Source organism: Erinaceus europaeus, chromosome 10, assembly GCF_950295315.1.
Source record: "Erinaceus europaeus chromosome 10, mEriEur2.1, whole genome shotgun sequence".
In the NCBI taxonomy this organism is placed as follows: domain Eukaryota; kingdom Metazoa; phylum Chordata; class Mammalia; order Eulipotyphla; family Erinaceidae; genus Erinaceus; species Erinaceus europaeus.
In genome coordinates, this window is record NC_080171.1 from 62,542,304 (window position 1) to 62,564,644 (window position 22,341).

Here is a 22,341-nt window from a genome sequence, read left to right on the forward strand (position 1 = left end):
TTGACATTTTTATATGTCAACGTAATATTATGTTTCTCCCATTTGAAGACTCACTACTTTTTTTATTACAATGTACAACTATGAGCTCCATGATTCTGCCGATTTTACTTCCTACAAAGATCTGGCATAGCACTTGGTAGACAGTAGGTGTCTCACCCATTAATCTATATCTATCAGCTTGATAAGTGATTTAATAGTGGTTCACAGATCATCCAGAATTGTTGAATGATTATGAATAGTGATAATGGACTCTTCTGGACTGCCGCTATCTGAGACTAATTATAGAAAATAGAATCTTTTATTCCATTCATTGACTGGTATATAGCAGGGATATAATGAATGTCTATTTTTAAAATATTTTATTTATTTATTTGACAGAGGTAGAAATTAAAAGGAATGGGGGAGATAGAGAGGAAGAGAAATAGAGAAACACCTGGGGAGTTAGGGGTAGCACACCAGGTTAAAGCACACATGCCACAAAGCACAAGGACTGGCCTAAGGATCCTGGTTCCAGCCCCTGGCTCCCCACCTACAGGGAGGTTACTTCACAAGCGGTGAAGCAGGTCTGCAGGTGTCTATCTTTCTCTCCTCCTCTCTCAATTTCTCTCAGTCCTATCCAACAACAACAATAGCTATGACAACAATAACAATAACAACCACAAGGGCAACGGAATGGAAAAACTAGCCTCCAGGAGCAGTGGATTCATAGTGCTGCCACCAAGCCCCAGTGATAACCCTAGAGGAGAGAGAGAGAGAGAGAGAGAGAGAGAGAGAAAAACACTTGCAGCTATTTCACCACTTATGAGGCTTTTCCCCTGCAGGTAGGGACCAAATGCTTAATCCAGGGTCCTTGTGCTTTGTAACATATACACTCTACCAAGGGTGCCACCACTTGGCCCAATAAATGTCTGTTAAAGGAATGAATGAATAAATAACAATATAAATTTCACGTCTACATAAGTAAAGTCTAAAGATACCATCAAAGGGGGGGGGGGAAGCTGTTAGGGAACTGTATTTGTTCACTGCCTTGTCACATTTCCAGAAGGCTCTTCTGCACTTGTGTGGACTCTATCAGAGTTCATTTGGCCCTGTAGGCCTCCCAGGAAAAAAACAGAGATAGAATGAAGAACTGTAGCCTGTAAGGCCAGGGAAAGTTTAGGATTGCAATCACTAGCATCCAGAAACTTTGGTTTGCCCAGAGAAAGCCTAGAGTTCTAAACTTTGATGCCCAGCTTCTTTCACCAAGCATTTAATCTTCCCTTCCTAGCTATGAGATGAGAGCTCAGACCTACAGGGATGCAGAGGTTACACAGACTCCTGTGTTGAATGTGGGTCCCAGATCAGATCAATGGGGTTTATAGTTAATGGCATTTATATACTTTTCCCATATTTGGTAGCTACTCTCTTCTCTGACCCAGCTTTCTAATCTTACTTCCATCTCTGACACCATCTCCCCAGACAATACCTTTAGTCCACCTGCATGTCAGCTGTCGGGGTCAGGCAAAAATTAGTAAAGTAATGAGCTCCTTGGAAAACAGACTTTCTAGCTTTTTTCAAAGTGGAAACCCCAAATATCATCTGCTATATTCTTACCTTTAGGTTCCTGATTATTAAACAATTTGTTCTGATTTGTATCTTACTGCTTTTCAGCCACCAAGCTGCAGATGCTACCATGAAACCAACCTGACTTCCCTGGGCAGACGACCTCACCAGTATGTCCTAGAACTCTACCTCTCCAGAGCCCTGGCCCACTAGGGAAAGATAGAAACAGGCTTGGAGTATGGATCGAACTGCCAATGCATAGGTCTAGTGGAGAAGCAACTACAGTGGCCAAACCTCCCACCTTCTTCACCCCATAATGATCCTGGGTCCACACTACCAGAGGGGTAAAAAATGGGAAAGCTTCCAATGGAGGGAATGGGATATGGAAATCTGGTGGTAGAAACTGTGTGGAATTGTACCCCTCTTTTTAAATTTTTAAGAGGATTAATGTTTTACAGTCAACAATAAAATCCAGTAACAAAAAAATATATAGTAGTTTGTACGTGTATAACATTTCTCAGTTTTCCATATAACAATTCAACCCCCTCTAGGTCCTCTGACATCATGTTTCAGAACCTGAACCCTACCCCTCACCCCAGAGTCCTTTACTTTGGTGCAATACAACCAAGTCTAAGTTCTCCTTTGTGTTTTCTTTGCATAACCATTATGCTATCTACCCAGCCCAAATTATCTTTATTTATTTATTGGATAGAGATAGCCAGAAATCGAGAGGGGAGGGGTAGATACAGAGGGAGAGAGACAACAGAAACACTGCTTTACCACTCAGTTCCTTCAGGGGGAACCCTGCAGATGGGGGCTGAGGGCTCGAACCCTGGTCCTTGCGCATTGTAACATGAGTGCTCATTCAGGTGCTCCACTACCAGCCCCTGCTTTGTGTTTTCTTATTTTTCACTTCTTTTTAAATTTATTACTGGTTATTTAATAATGATCCATAAGATTATGGGATAAGAGGGGAGTTGTACCCCTCTTATCTGATGGACTTGTCGGTCATAATTAAATCAATAAAAAAATACCTCACCAAAAAAATTAAAATAAATTGTGCAATGAATGAAAAGAAAATCTTTAACAACAACAACAATCAAAAAGAATTTTGTCTTGATTACCACCAGGAGAGCAATAATGATTAATGGGCTGAACTAGAAGGCAAAACAAAAAGGCTTCCAGTTCTAAGGCCAGGGAGACAGCATAATCCTTATGCAAAAGACTTTTATGCCTGAGGCTCTGAAGTCTCAGATTCAGTTCCCAGCACCACCATAAACCAGTGTAGTGCTCTGGTCCCTCTTCTACTATTACTTCTTCCTCTCCTCTCTTCTCCTCTTCCTCCTTCCTTTCTCCTCCTCTTTCTCCTTCTCTCTCACTCCAGAGAATAAATAAATAACTACCTCTACAAAAATGTGACCATCTAAAAGCAAAAATTCACCCAATCATGCACATGTCTTTAAATTTCAAGTAAGAAAAAGTTTATGGCTTTGGATTTTAAATGAGTTGCATTTAAAAAAGGGGAACATTCCCTGGTTTTGACAACAACAACAAAAAAGAAGGCATAAAGTATAAACATTAGAATATAGTTACATTTAGAAGATCAATTTCTTTCAGTCATTTGAACCTCAGGAAACCACAAATATGCATGCATAGGAAGAAAAGAAGAAAGAACCACTGAGGCCCACAAAGACAAATAGGATGTTATGACAACAATGCTTGCTGCCTGGTCGCATTCTGTGTATCTGGTAGTCCTGGAAAAAGACTGAAGTGCCTTAAATTTCACCATCTAAGTTTAGAGAAAATGTTTAGGACAGAACATCAGAAGAACAATCCCAGACAGAGCTGAAGATGGTACCATTTCTCATGATTCAGGAGATGGTCTTTTCACCTTAAGCTACTATTTATAGAAGCTTTACCACAGGATTATAATTATGGGTTTTGTTTAGTTGGAAAGAGGGTCTGAGTCCTCCATCAAAGGAAGAGGAAACAGCACTCAGAGGTGTGGAGTGCATATTTCACACTCACTGCTGGCTGGAATTCTAGTGGTATGTCTGGATTTGGGCCAAAACATGAGCCCTTGAAGCACAGAGAGCTTTGAACTCAAAGAGGGAGAAATGCAGAAGCACTCACTGTTCCTTGTCTTCTGAACTTCTCCAAAAAGGCAAAGAAGTCCTGTGCTCCCACTAGCCAGCTCTCTCACCTAAGCAGACGTCCTTCTACTCCAGGGAAACTGGTCATGTTTATCTTTCCTACAGAGCATAAAACCAGAAGTGCTCAGACGGGTGGGGGTGGGGGGTGGAAGTATCTTGCCAATGGGTATTTGGTGAAAGGCCTCAGGACTGTCATAATAGCAGGATCCTTGGAATGCCTACTTGTCCCCACTATTGCTTACTCTTAACTTCATACTTGGTTTTCCTTCCATTTTGGGACTTGATCCTGAAATTTGGGCTCCACACTTCTTCATAAGTCATCGTAACAGCAGCTCGATGGTCCTGTCTGTTCTGAGTGGGTACCATCACTTTGTCTTCAGAGGCCTCTCGGTGCTTGGGTCACCTATAGCTCAGCCATGCTCCAGGGTATCTTGCTGATCTCTGATCAGGGTTCAGAGCAGGTTAGAGTCTGAGTCTAAGACCCTGAAAGACTGGTAAGCACATGGTAGGATCAGCTGACCTTCTACCACATTCAAATTGTACAGATTAGCCCAGTGATTCAACCTCTGGAATAACACGTCAACCACTTCTGAAATGTCCCTGCAGGTCTGTCAAATTGATATGACAGACTAGCCACATGGGATAGGGGAGGAGTAGGTAAGTGAAAGCTAGCCTCAGAAAAATATTTTTTTTTAAATTTATTTTCCCTTTTGTTGCCCTTGTTTTAATTGTTGTTGTAGTTATTATTGTTGTTGCTATTGATGTCGTTGTTGTTAGATGGGATAGAGAGAAATGGAGAGAGGAGGCTAAGACAGAGGGGGGAGAGAAAGACAGACACCTGCAGACCTGCTTCACTACCTGTGAAGCGACTCCCCTGCAGGTGAGGAGCCGGGGGCTCGAACAGGGATCCTTCTGCTGGTCCTTGTGCTTGGCACCACGTGCGCTTAAGCCGCTGCACTACCGCCTGACTCCAAGAACATCTCTTTTATGTGATCCAACTCCCATTCACTGTATACATAGCAGAACAAAAGAGAATTTAGTCTTCAGTCTACCTGAATGCCCAAGAATCTACATTCCGTCCCCCAGATGGGAGTTGCATTTGCTATCAACACCCGAGCAAAAGGAAACCCTCCAGCTTTGTCCTTCTCAATCTCCTTCCTTCTGGAATTGGAACATTAGCATTCCATTAACATTTAGTTACATGAACTACATGTTCCTAGTGCATTTTTATATATCTTAAAAGAATGTGGTAGCTGCAGCTACAAGACCTACCATCAATCACTGGCCATTAAGCTCCATAAGTGTTGTTCCAGCGGCAACCTCACTGTGTCTATTCTGTCTTAAAATCCTTCTGGCTGGGCCTACTGAAAGCAGGTCTCCTGGCTCTCCACCCTCTGCTTGCAGATCCCTTCTTGCTCTACCCCTCAGCATCACTGCCTGGGAGTGCATTTGCTCCAGGGAACTCTGAGCTTAATGGATTTTGCCTTACTTCCCCTTCTTTCCTGCTATAAAGCTCTGGCTTAGCATAAAAGCTGGGCAGATCCCTGAACCCATGGCACCTTGCCTGCCTTTTGGAACCCATCGCCATTCCACAGACAAGCGTTCAGGTGCGGTAGATGTCAAAAGTTCCCTGCTCAGTCATAGAAGCATATTAACTACCAAGTGTGCCAAGCACACTGTGAATGTTGCCACACTTAATCCTTACACAACCCTGGCAGAGCACATGAACACTCTTCCACCATTATGGTTAAAGAAACTGAGATTTTGATCATTAAGTCAGATCACATAGTAATAATGCAGCAAAAATTCATTCCTTCAGTAGGCTCTTTTAAGCTCTACTAAGTGTCAGTTACTGATCAAGGGATTGGGAAGATGTTAGTGAACAAAACAGTCTAAAATTCTTTCCATGAAGCTGCATTCCTAGAGGGGTTTAAACTTAAAACTGCTTGATCCAAGAGCTGAAGTCAAACAATGATTAAATTATACTACACTACATAGTTCAGAGGTGGTCACAGCCACACAAGATTTGTTTTTAAATGTTTGATCATAACTACAAGGATCCATTTCACAACCATTCGAATGATTATTATAACAAAATGGAAAGTAACAAGTGTTGGCAAGGATGTGGAGAAATTAGAGCCCTTGTGTACTGCTGGTGGAAATGTAAAATGTTGCCTACACTGGAAAACATTCTGCAAGTTCTTTAAAAAGTTAAATGTAGCACAAAGCACAAGAACCAGCTCAAGGATCCTGGTTCAAGCACCTGGCTCCCCACCTGCAGGGGGGTCGCTTCACAGGCAGTGACTCAGGTCTGCAGGTGTCTATCTTTGTCTCCTCCCTCTCTGTCTTCCCCTCCTCTCTCCATTTCTCTCTGTCCTATCTAACAACGACATAAACAACAACAATAAAAAACAAGAGCAACAAAAGGGAAAATAAATAAATAAATATAAATTTTTTTTTTTTAAGTTAAATGTAGTGATCTGGGAGGTGGTGCATTGATAAAGCTTTGGACTCTGAAGCATGAGGTCCCTAGTTCGATCCCCAGCAGCACATGTGTCAGAGTGATGTCTGGTTCTTTCTCTCACTTCCTACCTTTCTCATAAATAAATAAAATCTTTAAAAAAATTTAAATGTAGAATTACCATATGATTCAGCAACTCTGCTTCTAGGTATATACCCCCAAAGGACTGAAAGTAGGGGCTCGGACAGGTATTTGTACACAAAGACTTATAACAGCATCATTTGCAGTAACCAAAAGATAAAGCATTATGATAAGTGAAATAATTCAGTTAACACAAAAGATAGTGAAAACTACAAATTTTAGTCACCTATTTCAAAAAAGTTTTTAGTGTACCTAATCAGGAAATTGTTTAGAAAAAGAAGGACTTTTGCCCTTCCCCAAAGCACTGCTCAACTCTTCCTTTCTTCCTTCCTTCCTTCCTTCCTTCCTTCCTTCCTTCCTTCCTTCCTTCCTTCCTTTATTTCGCCTCCAGGGTTATCGCTTAGACTTGGTGCCTGCAACACGAATCCACTGCTCCTGGAGCCTATATATTTTTTTTTTCCTTTTTGTTGCAGTTTTTCTTTTTTATCGTTGTTGTGATTATTACTGTTGTTGTTGTTATTTATGTTGTTGGTGTTGGATAGGATAGAAAGAAATGGAGAGAGGAGGGGAAGACAGAGAGAGGGTGAGACAAACAGACACCTGCAGACCTGCTTCACCGCTTGTGAAACGACCCCCCTGCAGGGGGGGCTTGAACTGGGGTCCTTATGCTGGTCTGTGCACTTTGTGCCATGAGCGCTTAACCCACTGCACTACCGCCCAACCCCCTCAATTCTTTCTTATGGCGGTGCTGAGATTCAACCTGGGACCTCAGTTTATCAGGCATGAGGCTTTTGCAAAATTGTTATGGTATCTCCCTGTCCTGGAAAAATTTTTTTTTTTTAAAGAGTCAAGTTACTCTTTAGAATTTCTTCCTTCCTTCCCCCCCCCTTTCCTCAAAATTAAAGTAAGTGAGGCTCATTTTCCCCAAAGCAGACTTCTGGAGTTACAACCATAAATGATAGAAAGAGAAAATATTCTTATCTCTATCTAGGAAGAAAATAATGGCAATTAATGCTTCAGGTTTATGCAACATTGTCAAAATAAAAGTTTAGTAATTATTAGCCCATCCTGTTTTAAATAGAAACATGGCCATGAATTGTCTTATTATAGTCAGTCCATAAGTCATTATCCTATAGTCTGTTTCTCATTTAAATATTGATGACTTAACATCTATCCCACTAGTGTATACAGCCCATGGCAACCCTTTCTATTGGACCACTACTCATCCAGGACTACAGGTGATTGTACCTTGGGTGGAAAAACCCAGTATTTCTTTCAAATGGATTCTCCTTTGGGAAAAAAATACACACATACATATACACATATATTTTTTGTTGATATATATATATTGCTTCCAGGGCTATCACCGGGGCTTGGTGCTTATACTACAAATCTACTGCTCTTGCTGGCCATTTTTTCCATTTTATTGCCCTTGTTATTGTTATTGTTGTTATTGCTGCTGTTGTTGTTGGATAGGACAGAGAGAAATGGAGAGAGGAGGGGAAGACAGAGAGGGGGAGAGAAAGATAGACACCTGCAGCTCTGCTTCACTGCCTGTGGATAAACCCCCCTGCAGGTGGGGAACTGGGAGGCTCAGGGGAGCTGGGAGGCTCAAACTGGGATCCTTACACGGTCCTTGGGCTTTGAGCCATGTGGGCTTAATCTGCTGGGCTACCTCCCAGCCCTCTGAGAGTCTCTATTTTTATACTTTTTTTTAAGGATGCATTTATTTATTTCATGAGTAGCAAAAGAAAAACCAGATCATCTCTCTGGTCTATACAGTGGGATTAAAGCTGGGGGTCTCAGATTTGCAAGTCCTGCACAACATGCTGAGTCACCTACCTGACCCTTGAAAGCTTCCTTTTAAAGTACTGGCTCAGCTTAGGTGTAGAGTCAAAAAGTCAGGTTAGGAAGCAAACACTTAATTTAGTAAAAACATTTCTTGTTCCTGTCTCCTTGTCCCTGCCCTTGCTTTGACTGTAACAGCATCCAAAACAGCAGTCAGGAGGGGAAAAAAAAAAGGAAGTTATTGAATAGTAGTGGAAACTAGCTTTGTTTCTATCTAGCAACAATGAGAGGACCAACCACCATACCAAATACACTTTTTTAAGTGGCAACACAAGACAAAGAATGAATAGCAATTTTTGGTTGTACTAGTTATGACCTCTAATGAACTAGTTATGTGCATGAATGCCTTTGTTTTAAAATTTTACTTTGTTGGACTGGAAGTGGGTAAGAATGCAGGACTTGCAGTGGCTAGCAAGCAGGACTTATAAGCATGAGGTTCTGGACTTGATTCCTGGCATGGCATAGGGCAGAGTGATATTCTTGTTCTCTCTCTCTCATTAATAAATAGTAAATAAATATTTAAAAAAAAAACTCAGTGTCTGCATGATGAACCCACTGTTCCCAGCTGCTATTTTCCTCTACTTTTTTTTTTTCTTTTTAATAGAGAAAAATTGAGAGGGAAGAGGAAGATAGAAATGGAGACAGAATTGCTTCTCGGCCTTTTGGCTAAGATCAAATGTAGTATATGTTCTTATCAGAAATGGAGAGAGAAAGAAAGACACTTGCAGGAAGTTGGGCTGTAGCGCAGCGGGTTAAGCTCAGGTGGCACAAAGCACAAGGACTGGCATAAGGATCCCGGTTTGAACCCCGGCTCCCCACCTGCAGGGGAGTCGCTTCACAGGAGGTGAAGCAGGTCTGCAGGTGTCTATCTTTCTCTCCTCCTCTCTGTCTTCCCCTCCTCTCTCCATTTCTCTCTGTCCTATCCAACAACGACAACAACAACAATAACTACAACAATAAAACAACAAGGGCAACAAAAGGGAATAAATAAATAAAATAAATATTTAAAAAAATTTTTTAAAAAAAAGAAAGACACTTGCAGCCCAGCTTTATCACTCCTGAAGCTTCCTTCCTGCAGGGGAGGGCCAGGGGCTTGAACTCAGGTCCTTGTGTATAGTAATGTGTGTTGTCTAGCGGGTGTGCCATCACCATGCCCTGAGTGTTTGCTTGTTTGTTATGTATTTTTTAAAGAGCACGTTGGAAAGAGAGCTAGATTTAAGTTGGGAGACTTAAAATGGAAGGGTGCTGTAATATTACAGTTGAGAGATGATTAGAGAAATGACAGTACAGAGAGATGAAGAAATTTGACAGGCATTACAACACGCAAGCAACAGGATTTGTGAACATATTAGACATGGGGATAAGGAAATAAGATGTATTAAGGGTGATTTTAGGCTTCTGGCTTGAGCAACTAGGTTAAGATATCATACAGAAATGTGAGCTGGAGAGACCTACAGAAGAAGATTTGGTGCAGGGAAGACTAGGGCTTCTAATAGACCTAGGCTTTACCAAGTGTCTGAGGCTAAAGCATTCCTCTAAAGAGGTTTGATTTCTTTAAGGTGTCTCAATGAACAGAAGGCAAATGCTGGAATCTAAAATACTTTTTTTTTTTCTTATACTCAGCCTATGGTCTTTGCATTAAAAAGTTTGAGACATTAAATCAGTTTTTCCCCCCTCTCATGTTAGTGATTTATGAGACTACAAGTTAATAGGAGTGCACATCAACACCCTTCCCACCACCAAAGGACTGCATCCCAATCCCCTCCCAACACCCACCCCCACCCCCTCCGTGAAGCTGAACATCTACTCTCACCCTCCACCCAGAGACTTTTACTACTCTAAACTCAGTCAATGCCCTACTCTAAACTCAGTCAATGAAATACATTTTTAAAAACCGACATGTGTTGGCTGGAGTTAAGCCTTCATTTATCTTGGGAGCAACAAAGTATCTTGTGACATCTCTGCAATATGCCTCTTTCTATAAATCTGGAGTGGGCTCAGATAGAGAAATACACATGATCTCTTTTGCTACTTCTCCCAAGGGAAGGCCTTGCTTTTCGAAGCACAATATGTTTGCCTACTCCTGTCAACACATGCCAGCTTCTACTGGTAACACTAAATGACTTTAGAGGACCTCAGCGGATGGCTGTGAATAACCATTGTCCTGGCAACAGGCAGTGAAACTGCACATTCATTTCCTAGTACTCAGAGCAGAAACATCTGTCTGGAGTCCCAGAACCTTGGTGGATCCAAGCCGCTGGAACCAGTGGGGCTCATCCATCTTAATACCAGATTGTTATAGATGTTTGTAGCAGCTGAGAGAGAGGCAGTTCCAAAACTCATGGCTTCTATTCAACTTGGACTGGGTAAAGGGATGACCCTAAGGATTCCCCCACATGAGGCAAGGTCCACCTCCTGTCTCAGCAAAGCTAATATGGGATTAGGTTTAAAATATTGATCTTGGGGAGGGGGTGGGGAGCAAGGCAGTTTTTCTTGGCTCCTGCTACTAAGGTTATACTCCCTATGGCCCTGGATTTGGTGATAAAGAATCAGTTACACATGGTGTAATTTTCAAAGTGCTGCCTCACTACTTAGATCAGCAACGTAAACATAAGATGGCTGGGTCACAAGTTTTGTTTTTTTTTTTCCTTCTCAGTTAGTATGTAAGCCTTCCAAACAGCTGTTTGTAGGATTCCATGTTCAAGACTTCAGAATCCTAAGCCAAACTGAGGAAGAAATCCCGGAAAGAACAAATTTAAAGTCCATTGGGAGGGAGATTGTTACAATAAGGCTTTATATATGTGCACAATCTGTACAAACAAAAAATGCCAATTATTTTTCAAACACAGCCTAAACATAAAATTTTACTATTTGCTCTCAAAAATTATTTAAAATTGTAATATAACTGATAATGTTAATAATATCTCAAAAATAGGACGAGAACTATAGAAAATATGGCATGATAATGCCAATTTCCTGAGTATGAAAATAACTCTATCACAGGGAAATTGTTGACCCATGCGTCAACAATTGTACCGTAAATCACTAGTCCCCCCACAGAATTGTTAAAAAGAAAGAAAGAAAATTGTTAACATTTGATGTTAACAACTAATGCTAACATTAAGAGAAACTGGATGAGTGGCACATGGGAAATCTATATACTTTTGCAATTATTTTTAAGTCCAAAATTATCTTAAAAAAAAAAAAAGAAGAAAGAAACTTCATTTTGTAGTCTATGAATTTTCCCATTTATAATTTATTTCCAAAGGTGTTCTTTCTCACCAGTGAAACAGGTTTTCTGCACAATTTTGAATGGGACTATGAAAAAAAAAAATCAAGGCGGGCACTTGTTTTTTTTTTCCCCCCATTTTATATCAATCTAAACCTTGCAATGATTAGCATTCCATTTTTCACTTTCAAATGGAAAGGGTCTTGGCTGATTCAAATGAATTTGGCCTTACATCTAAGAAGACTTTTCTGGGAAAGGCTAGACAGGGAGTATCTGCTATACTTCCGTGCTGCCTTGCTGAGGGAGAACACAATTTCAACACATCTGGTTCTAAAGTCTGTCACTCATATAAATTTTAACATGGGGTTTTATGCACTGATATATGTAGCTACAGACAGAGAATTATATTTTCTGGATGCTGGCACACCTGGTACCATGTGTGAGGAGGACCCAAGGTTAAGACCTAGGGTCTCCAACTGCAGTGGGGCAAGTATTAGGAGTGGTGAAGCGGTGCTGTAGATCTCTTGCCAACCCCACCCCCCACCACCTCCCATTTCTATTTCTCTGTCTCTATCAAGAAAACAAAGTGAAAAAGAAAAGAAAAAAAAAAGATTTTCATACGCTGTCACCTCTGAGTTATTTATAATTAAACTTGGGTATTAGGACTTTCAATATGTTTTTATCATCTTTTTAGATGGCAAACATGTATTTTTGATGAATACACAATTCTGATGGATAAACAATTGTGTCACTTTGGAATATGCCCAAAAATGCCGGGCCTGGGATGTCAATCTTCCAGTTCCATTACTCTAATGAGATCTTTCCTAGCTCATAGGACTCCTTAGCTCCATTTTGGGTAGTGCACTTCCTAGCAAAGTTACAGAAGCTAGAATATAGACCAGGGCCCATGAGATAGGGCACATGTGCACATGTATCCATAAATTAGGGGAAAACATGCATCTTAAAGTAAAAGTGCACAGGGGTCGGGCAGTAGCACAGCGGGTTAAGCACAAGTGCAAGGACTGGCATAAGGATCCCGGTTCGAGCCCCTGGCTCCCCACTTGCAGAGGGGTTGCTTCACAAGCAATGAAGCAGGTCTGCAGGTGTCTGTCTTTCTCTCCCCCTCTCTGTCTTCCCCTCCTCTTTCCATTTCTCGCTGTCCTATCCAACAATGACATCAATAGCAACAACAATGATAAAAAAACAAAAAGAGAAAAAAAAAGTAAAAGTGCACAATAATTTCCAGTGACTCAATAAATGCAGCAAGCAAGTAGAAAGACCTAAAAAAAGATACCATAAAGTACTTAATAAAATATTTTCTACCTAGACCTAAATACCTTCCTCACCTATTTCCTATTTCACTTCCTTCAATCACTCTAACTAACCCTGTCAGATAAAGTAAGTACTACAAAAGCTAGATATGGGCAAGAGAATGGCACACTTTCAGGATGGCCCTTTTGGTCACTACCAGGCCACCCCATCATCCGGGGTCATAGTCAGGGAACCCTGGGATTCCCACATAACTATGATGGGTTTATACCTCTAACAGATGCCTCTCTCCTCTAACACTGGTCATCTCCATCAGGAACAGCATCATTAACCCTCTTTGTGGGCCTCTATGGGACCTTACCCTCAATGTAGAACAACAATGGTAGAAACTATCTGTCTCTCCAAAGGGAGAGTATGGGTCAACATACTCTGCTACTCGAGGAAAACTGGTCCTGAAATGAGTGTGGCCTAGAATGTTCCTAGCTATGACCATGAAATGTGAGCTCACACCGACAGGGATGCAGAGGTTACACAGGCTCCTGTGCTAAATATGAATAGATACGGGACCTAGGTCAGATCAATGGGATTTACAGTTAACACTATTTATATATTTTTCCCATACTTGGGAGCTATTCTCTGCCCTGATTCAGCTTTCTAGTCCTATTCCAAACTCTGACATTATCTTCCCAGACAATACTTTCAGCCCACCTGCATGTTAGTTTTTGGGCTCAGGAAAAAATTAGTAGTCATGGGCCCAGTGGCCATATACCTAAAATAGAATTCCTAGCTTCTTCTAACATGTAGACCTCTCATCTCATCTGTTTTATTCTTACCTTTAGGTTCCTACTTACTAAACAATTTGTTCTGCTTTATATTTTATATCTTAATGCTTTTCAGCCATCTAGTTGTAAATGCTACCATAATGTCAACCTGACTTCTCTGGGCAGATGACCTCACCAATGTACCTGGAACCCCACCTCCCCAGAGCCCTCCAGGGAAAGAAAGAAAGAGGATGGGGGCATGGAATGACTTGTCAACACCCAAGTCCAGTGGAGAAGCAATTACAGAATCCAGACCTTCCATCTTCTGCTCCCCATAATGGTCCTGGGTCCATACTCCCAGAAGGAAACATAGTGAGATAGGGCTCTGGAGACATAGAAATAGGCTGGAGGTTAAAACTGACCTGTCAACACCCATGTCCAGTGGAGAAGCAATTGCAGAAGCCAGACCTCCTATCTTGAATGAGTGAAAATACACACACACACACACACACACACACACACACACATACACACACTGCTAATTCTCAGAGCAATACATTTTCTTTTTTGCCTCCAGGGTTATTGCTGGCTCAGTTGCCTGCACTACACAAATCTACTGCTCCTGGAGGCCACTTTTCCCATTTTATTGCCCTTGTTGTAGTTCTTATTGTTCTTACTGTCATAGCTGTTGTTGTTGGATAGGACAGAGAGAAATTGAGATAGATGGGGAAGACAGAGAGGAGGAGAGAAAGATAGACCCCTGCAGACCTGCTTCACTGCTTGCAAAGCAACCCCCTGCAGGTAGGGTGCTGGGGGCTGGAACCAGGATCCTTACGCCAGCCCTTGAGCTTTGTACCATGTGCGTTTAACCCGCTGTGCTACCACTCAGCTGCCGAGCAATACATGAAGTATGGTATGGTCTAAATATTCAGTGCAGCTTACAAATCTAAGGCTGATTCTGCTTTCCCTGAAAATGGCTGGCTCAGCAATTTACACCTGAGCTTTTCCCTTATTTCCCAGGTTTAGTCATTTAATCTTTTCTACACTGAAAATAAATCAAGTGGGCGCTGGATGGTACTGTATCTGGTTAGGTGTACACATTACCATGTAAAAGGAATGGGGTTCAAGCCTCATTTCCCACCTGCAGGGGGGATGCTTCACATGTGGTGAAATAGGTCTGCAGGTGTCTCTCTGTCCTGTCAAATAAAATAGAAAAAAAAAAAGGAAAAAATGGCTGCTGGAAGAGGTGGCATAGTGCTGACACTGAGCCCCAGCAATAACCCTGGTTGCAATGAAAAAAATAAATTAGGGAGTCGGGCAGTAGTGCAGCGGGTTAAGCGCAGGTGGCGCAAAGCACAAGGACCAGCATAAGGATCCTGATTCAAGCCCCCGGCTCCCCACCTGCAGGGGTGTCGCTTTACAGGCGGTGAAGCAGGTCTGCAGGTGTCTATCTTTCTCTCCCCCTCTCTGTCTTCCCCTTCTCTCTCCATTTCTCTCTGTCCTAACAACGACAACAACAATAATAACTACAACAATAATGAAAAACAACAAAAGCAACAAAAGGGAAAATAAATTTTAAATAATAATAATAATAAATTAATTAAATTAGGTGGCCAGGTGATGGCTCACCTGACTGAGTGCACGTTACAGTGCATAAGGACCCAGGTTCGAGCCCCAGGTCCCCACCTGCAGGGGGAAAGTTTGCAAGTGATAAAGCAGTTCTGCAGGTGTCTTTCTATATCTCTCCCTCTCTATATCCCCTTACCCCTAGATTTCTAGTTGTCTGAATCAAATAAATTAAATATTAAAAAATAAAAATAAATAAATAAAATTAAAATATTCATATATAATAAATCAAGCACCAGCCATTTAGTACATAAATTAAAATCAGTTCAACTTTACTACTTACTTTCAGAGGGGCCTGGCACAATAGAAGTATTTTGGTGAATCTGAATTACATTGAACACCTATCCTGATGTCATTTCTCTGTTTTGCTGATATCATCTGTCCTTGGTTAAAACTAGGCACTCTGTAGAAGTTAAAGATACTGGTGGACTATTACCAAGGCACTCCATTTAATGAACAGTTGAAGACAGATTTTATCTTTCTGTTTTCATGTCTAAGCAATAGGTAGTTTTGTCTTGCCAAAAATTGCAGGACAGCGATGCATTTCTTAGGGTTTATCTACTACTACTAGCGTTTGCCCTTCTTCCCAGTCAACAGCGTCAGGTTATTATTTTTATAACAACCCTTGTGTGATCAGCTTCTTATGAATATTAATGGTTTTGAAAAGATTGCATTTGGAAGAGATAATCTCAGGACTGGTTAAAACATGTATACAACTTATCCTACTTTACTTGGAGCTTTTGCTGTAGTTATGGAAACAGTTCATCAAGTGCATTATGAATTTTAAAAATTAGTAAGCGTACCTATATACTTTTAAACATTCTATCTAAAAATTTGTTTCCTGTGTCCTAAATCAGTAGACGGAAAGAAAATGGAGATATATAACTACTAGGTCTTGGTAGGATCATGGAAAAAATGTTCAATAAAATCATCCCAATAAGTAAATATTCAATATGAAAATAGTACAGAGTTTAAAAAAAATACTACAAAGTTGAGGTTTTCATTGTGCTCTCCAGAGGACCATAAATGATGTCACTTAGGGAGTCAGGATGGTTGGAGGTCAGTCATTTTATTCTTTCTTTCTTTCTTTCATTTTATCCTTCCTTCCTTCCTTCCTTTTTTCCTTTCTTTCTTTCTCCAGGAGGACTGTCACTGGGGCTTGGTGACTACCCAGGAATCCACTGTTCCAATTGGCCATTTTTTTCCGTTTTCTTTTTTGGATAGAGGCAGAAGGAAATTGAGAGGGAAAGGAGAGAGGATATCTAGACAGAAAGACAGACAGACAGACAGAGAGACAGACCTGCAGCACTGCTTTACCAATCACGATCCTCCCTTCAGGTGGGGACTGGGAACTTGAACCTGGGTCCTCCCTCGCACATGGTAATGTGTGTGTTCTGCTGGGTGCACCACTACTCAGCACCAGGAAAGTCATTCATTTTATTGCTTTGGGCTTTAGTTTCCTCATCTGTAAACTGGGCATAAATTTTAGTTTTGTTTGTTGACTTTAAATCATAGATATAACAACTGAAGGGGAAGAATGAACTGCTAAGCATTAACAATTCTGCTGGTTATTGTTATTAACATTGCAAGTGCAACAATTTCACCTATTCTGTAGCTATCTCTGGGATGTACAAATTAAAATAAGGAGAATTTTTTTAAATTTATCCAAAATTTAAATAAATTTTTGTCCAGAGCAAGGAACTGTACGTATAGGTTATTTCAAGGCACCCTACCCTCTTCTTATACAATAGTCCTTGAAGAATGTGTGGAGTATTTAGTGCAGGATATTTTTAACAGGACAATGAAGTTGAATTTAATATAGAATTTAATATACTTGATTTATGTCAATCTCTTCAGAAAACAATGTTTGAGTCATAACACATCTCTTGTGTAGTAACTTGTTTAATATCTTCACCACAAGACCAAAAGCTACATAAATAGTTCACTTGTTCAGACAGTGCCTTCATCTGTTAGACACAAAACTCACATAATAAATATTTGTTTAATGAATGAGCAAGACTCTAAGTCAGGTTCTATGCTTTTAAGAAGAAAGTATCAAGTATTTATCTAGGACTGATTATATGCCAGGTATTTTCTAAGTATTTACATTAACTGATTTAACCCCCACAGCAACTAGAAGAAACAGTGAGCTGATATATTCACTTTACAGGTGAAGAAAAGAGGATACGGTGAAGTTAAACAAGTTACCAAAGATGAGCAAGGGGTAGAAGTAGACACAAATTATTGATAGAAGTCTTTAATCATCATACTAATACAGGGTCCACGATTGACTGTCTACACTGTGTATATGTCTCAGAGCTTTAGCTTCCTGACACTTGATCATTACCCATATTAATTTACCTTCTTGATACTCCTACAACTATGCATGATGCTGTTAGACAAGAGAAGAAAATTGGGAAACAATGATTTAGAATGGTTGCTGTAACTTTTTAAAGACATTAAGGTTAAAGATACTGTATTTAGAAGAAAAATGATAGGACTGATTTAAAGATACACCCAGGGGGTCAGGCAGTAGCAGCGGATTAAGTGCACGTGGTATGAAGCAAGCGTCAACCCGGCTTTGACCTAGCACGTTATGATTGGGCCCTCCTCAATCGCTATCGAACAGGCCATGGCCGGTGCGCCGCTATGTTCCATCGCTGGGGAGCCAGAGACGACCCGAACTGCCCCTGCGGCTACAGACAGACTATGACCCACATAGTCAACGACTGCCACCTCTCCAGATTCAAAGGAGGTCTCGCAACTTTACATCAGGCTCAACCTGACGCTGTTGACTGGCTACGGAAGAAGGGCAAATGCTAGAAGAAGAAGAAGCATAAGGATAGGCCCTCGGCTCCCCACCTGCAGGGGCGTAGCTTCACGGGTGGTGAAGCAGGTCTGCAGGTGTCTGTCTTTCTCTCACTCTCTGTCTCCCCCTCCTCTCTCAATTTCTCTCTGTCCTATCCAACAACAACAATAATAATAACAACAAGGGCAACAAAAATGGGAAAAATGGCCTCCAGAAGCAGTGAATTTGTAGTACAGGCACCGAGTCCCAGCAATAACCCTGGGGGCAAAAAAATTCACCCCATATAACATATCTTCCTGACCAAGGGAAGCCATGTTCCAAGGCCAGCTGACTTGGGAAAGGACTAAGAAGGGTAAACTTAAGCTGAAAGCCCAAAACTCACCTCAAATCAGTTGTTTTCTATTCTTCTCCCATTTTGCTGGATTTCTTATATACTCTTACATGAATCAAACCTTACAACTATAGGGGGGATGAATTCCAAATGGTTCATGCTATTGAGAAGCCCAATGAGAGAACCACTGAGGGCCAGTCACAAATTCTGTGGAGGTTCCATGATCACTCAGTCAATAGAACTGATATTCAGAAAAATGTAAGTTCACCAGAGTCTCACAAAACCATTGCAAACAAATTCTGTAAAAGGCAAATGCTGGTGATGGGCTTAATAGAAGAGTACAATTTCCACTGGCCACTAAGGAAGGACTATATCAGATTGGGAAGATAAGTCTTCAGTTGGCATGGGCATATTAAACTCCTAGTGCTTACATAGATTCCTTATACTCCAGGGTCATAACTGGTACATCATAACCACTTTCTCTGTTCGTGTCTAAAAACCAAAATTTTAGAGAGGGTATCCTAGAACTCCCAGATCTATATCCAGCCTGCTTTCAAGACAGCTAGCGTTTCTGACCTGGGGTCTTGTGAAATTTGCCTGTAATCCCCTACTCTTTCAATTTTGTTTATTTACTCAAACATCTCATATCAGGTTTTGTTAAAAAAAAAACAAAAAAAAAAACCTTACTTAAAATTACTAGAGTTAGATTGTGTTGTAAAATTCAAGCCCTCAAAGAAAATAATATGGCACATGTATTGCCTATTACATAACAACCTCAGAGAAGCCAGAGTAACATCCTGGAATCAAATACATTCATATTGTTGTAGAAAAAAACATATGAGCCACTAGGTTATTTAAGAAAAAGAGAGAAAGAGTGGCCAGGTGGTGGCACACCTGGTAGGATGCATTGGATCGACCTTCTCGTGGTGCATCCTGTGAGTACCCATTCATTGGGGAAACTGATGATCCTTCCTAGCCGACTGAATCCACATGGATCCCAGTCACTTTCAAAGCCAGCAACAAGCAGCTCCTGACAGCTTTCAACCTGACGCTGTTGACTGGCTACGGAAGAAGGGCAAACGCTAGAAGAAGAAGGCACACCTGGTTAAGTGCACATACTACACTGCTCAAAGACCTGGGTAAAGCAGGGCTGCAGGTGTCTCTCTGTCTCTCTCCCTCTCTATCTTCCCCATCTCTCTCAATTTCTCTCTGTCTCTATCCAATAACAAATAAATAAAATTTTAAAAAAAGAGAGAGAGAAAAAAGAAAGCAAGGTCAACTTGGTAGCACACCTAGTTGAGCACACATGTTGCCATGCATAAGGACCTGGGTTTGAGGCCCCAGTCCCCACCTGCAGGGGAAAATTTTGCACGTTATGAAGCAGGGCTACAGGTCTCAATCTATCTATCTATCTATCTATCTATCTATCTATCTATCTCTATCTGTCTACCTAGCTAGCAAATAAAGATAATAAAATTTTTTTAAATAAAATAAATTATAAAAAAGGAAGAATACAAATAGCATCATTACACATGAAAATACTTGTGATTCTCAAGTCTCTTTTAGAGTCTAGAAAAACTAACAATGGAGTATAGATCCATATTTATAAACTGAAGTCTAAAACAGTGGCTTTTCAAAGCCGGGTGTGATCGATTAGGGTGGAGTGGAAGAGAGGGTTCAAGTATGTCTATCTGAAAGCCTTTGGGCTCTTTCATCAGCTCTCTCCTCATCATTTCTCTCTTTCTAACACTAGACTCCTACAAGGTATTTCCAAACTTAGTGTATTTCAAGCATACATTTCACCATCTGCTCATTAATCAAACTACAGCCAGTGAACTCAAAACGTGAGACTAGTAAAGGAGAGAGTAAGTAAGCAAGGTTGAGGAGGAACTGGCTTGTCCCTCAGAGACACAGACATGATTTATCCAGCAGAAGGGGGAAGGGGATCTGCTTCTTTACGAAAACAAAGAAATTAAGTCCAATATTTACTCTGTGCTTAGTAAGAACTGTGCTAAGCCTTTAAATATAAGTTCTTATGTTATCCTTTGAGTAAATTTTAGGAGGTAGGGTACTATTATCAACCTCATTGTATCTAATCTATGAGAATATAGAGACTCAGCAAGGCTAAGTAATCTACCAGTAAGTAGCAAGACTGGGATTTCAACCAAGGCTGTGTTGACACCAGAACCCACACTCATCTGTTTATTTGGTGTAAATAGCTATCTATCTACAATGAGTTATTTTAATTTTTTTTTTACAATGAGAGGTATTTAAAATCAATTTTTGCAGGAAAGAGGAGACATGTGTTTTGCTGCTTAGTTTATATTTTTGCTTGGCAAAAGAATAAGAAGTGGGCTGTTGAGAGGTAAGGAGAAGTTTAAATCGAGCCTTTTATCAGTTGAGATATAACATGTTGACAGAGTTTGTGCATGAACTGGTCCAGGCAGGTACCTAGGCTCCTGTAAAGTGAATCTCTCTTTTGGGCATAAAATTTCACTCCTGAGGGCATTTGTGAAGCCCACTTGAAGACATCAACATATTATCTGTAATGGAGCTCTAGTTCACAACTAGGCAGCAGTTACTGCTTCTTCATAAGTAGTTCAGATTCAGGGGGGTTGGCAATAGCATACCGGATTAAGCTCACATAGTACGAAGTGCAAGGATCAGTGCAGGGATTCAGATTCCAGATCCTGGCTCCCCATCTACAGGGGGGTCGCTTCACAAGCAGTGAAGCAGGCCTGCAGGTGCCTATCTTCCTCTCCTGCTCTCCATTTCACCCTCTTCTCTCAATTTTTCTCTGTCTTATTCAATTAAAAAGGCCTCCAGGAGCAATGAATTTTTTAGTGCTGGCACTGAGCCCCAGAGATAATCCTGAAAGAATAAAAAAAAAAGAAGAAGAAGAAGAAAGAAAGAAAAAGAAAGTAGGGAAGAAAGAAAGAAGAAAGGAAGGAAGAAGTTCAGACTCAGCTGGATTATGATCTCAGAATAATATGACATCCTTCACCCCCCCTGCCCACACACCACCCCCAATTCAGAATTCTAGGTGAAAATGAACTGTTTCAAGTTCCTCAAGGCTCATGTACCCATCTTGCACTATTTCCCTTCCTGCAGCCTACTATTGCCTAGAGAGGGAGGTCTGGCTTTAATCAGAATGGTCTCCCCTCCCCTTTTGAACATTTAGGAAACAAACTTTCAGAGTTCTTTACAAGAACTGAGAAGTGGAAGCAAAAGATTTTTGAGCACACACTGGATTGTCCTAGATGCCAGCAGAGAGTGTCCACATTTGTCATGAGTAAAAGCAGAGTGAGTGCTGCCTGCTCCCCAGAAAGCAGATCTTGGTGTTCTAGGGCAGGGAAGGAAAGTCTCCAAGGCTTGATTTCCTGCCCACCTGCAGTGCAGTTGGGGTCCCTAAGGGAGTCCTAACACAGAGTTGCTTCACTTTCTGGATTCAGTGTTAAATGCCCTTGGTATATATAATTCACAGAGTTTATGTTCAAGCAGAGGAGAAATTTCAGCTACTGACAGCAACAACATGCAAACATCCCAAAAGAGCATCTGGTTATCTCTAAGGGGAAAGGAGATACCCATAAAAAGAGGAAAACTTTCATCTAACAGGCAAGTCCTGTGTGGCTGACATCAAACATTCTTTTAGAGTGACCACTCTGAAGAGAGATACCTATACAAATCAGCACCCTTCCTTCATAGCCAGATGCCTCTGTCCCAGTTACTTTAAGGGTGCCTGCCTTAATTTCAGTTTAGGTGGTCATGTCTTTTCAATAAACAGATGTGTGAAAACCACTACTAAAATCTCAGATTTTTTTTTATTTACTCCCTTTTGTTTCTCTTGTTTCATTGTTGTAGTTATAATTGATGTCGTTGTTGTTGGACAGGACAGAGAGAAATGGAGAGAGGAGGGGAAGACAGAGAGGGGGGAGAGAAAGATAGATACCTACAGACCTGCTTCACTGCTTGTGAAGTGACTCCCCAGCAGGTGGGGAGCCGGGGGCTTGAACCGGGATCCTTACTCTGGTCCTTGTGCTTTGCACCCGCTGCGCTACTCCTTTACAGGGAGTCATCCCTGTAAGTAACTTTTGTTACTTATGAGATGGTTTTAATCCAGTTTTTGGCTCTTCTCCCTTGTCTTCAACTTTCAGTGCATAAAAGGAATGCA

General features: G+C 41.0%; 1 protein-coding gene and 1 pseudogene across 2 annotated transcripts in view; one reads left to right on the top strand and one right to left on the bottom strand.

Annotated features, from left to right (window-relative positions):
- Positions 1-22,341, bottom strand: part of MOB3B (MOB kinase activator 3B) — a 245,470-nt gene that overhangs the window by 89,200 nt on the left and 133,929 nt on the right. The gene's annotated exons all lie outside the window — the stretch shown is intronic.
- LOC132540996 (U2 spliceosomal RNA) lies at positions 8,792-8,870 on the top strand (annotated as a pseudogene).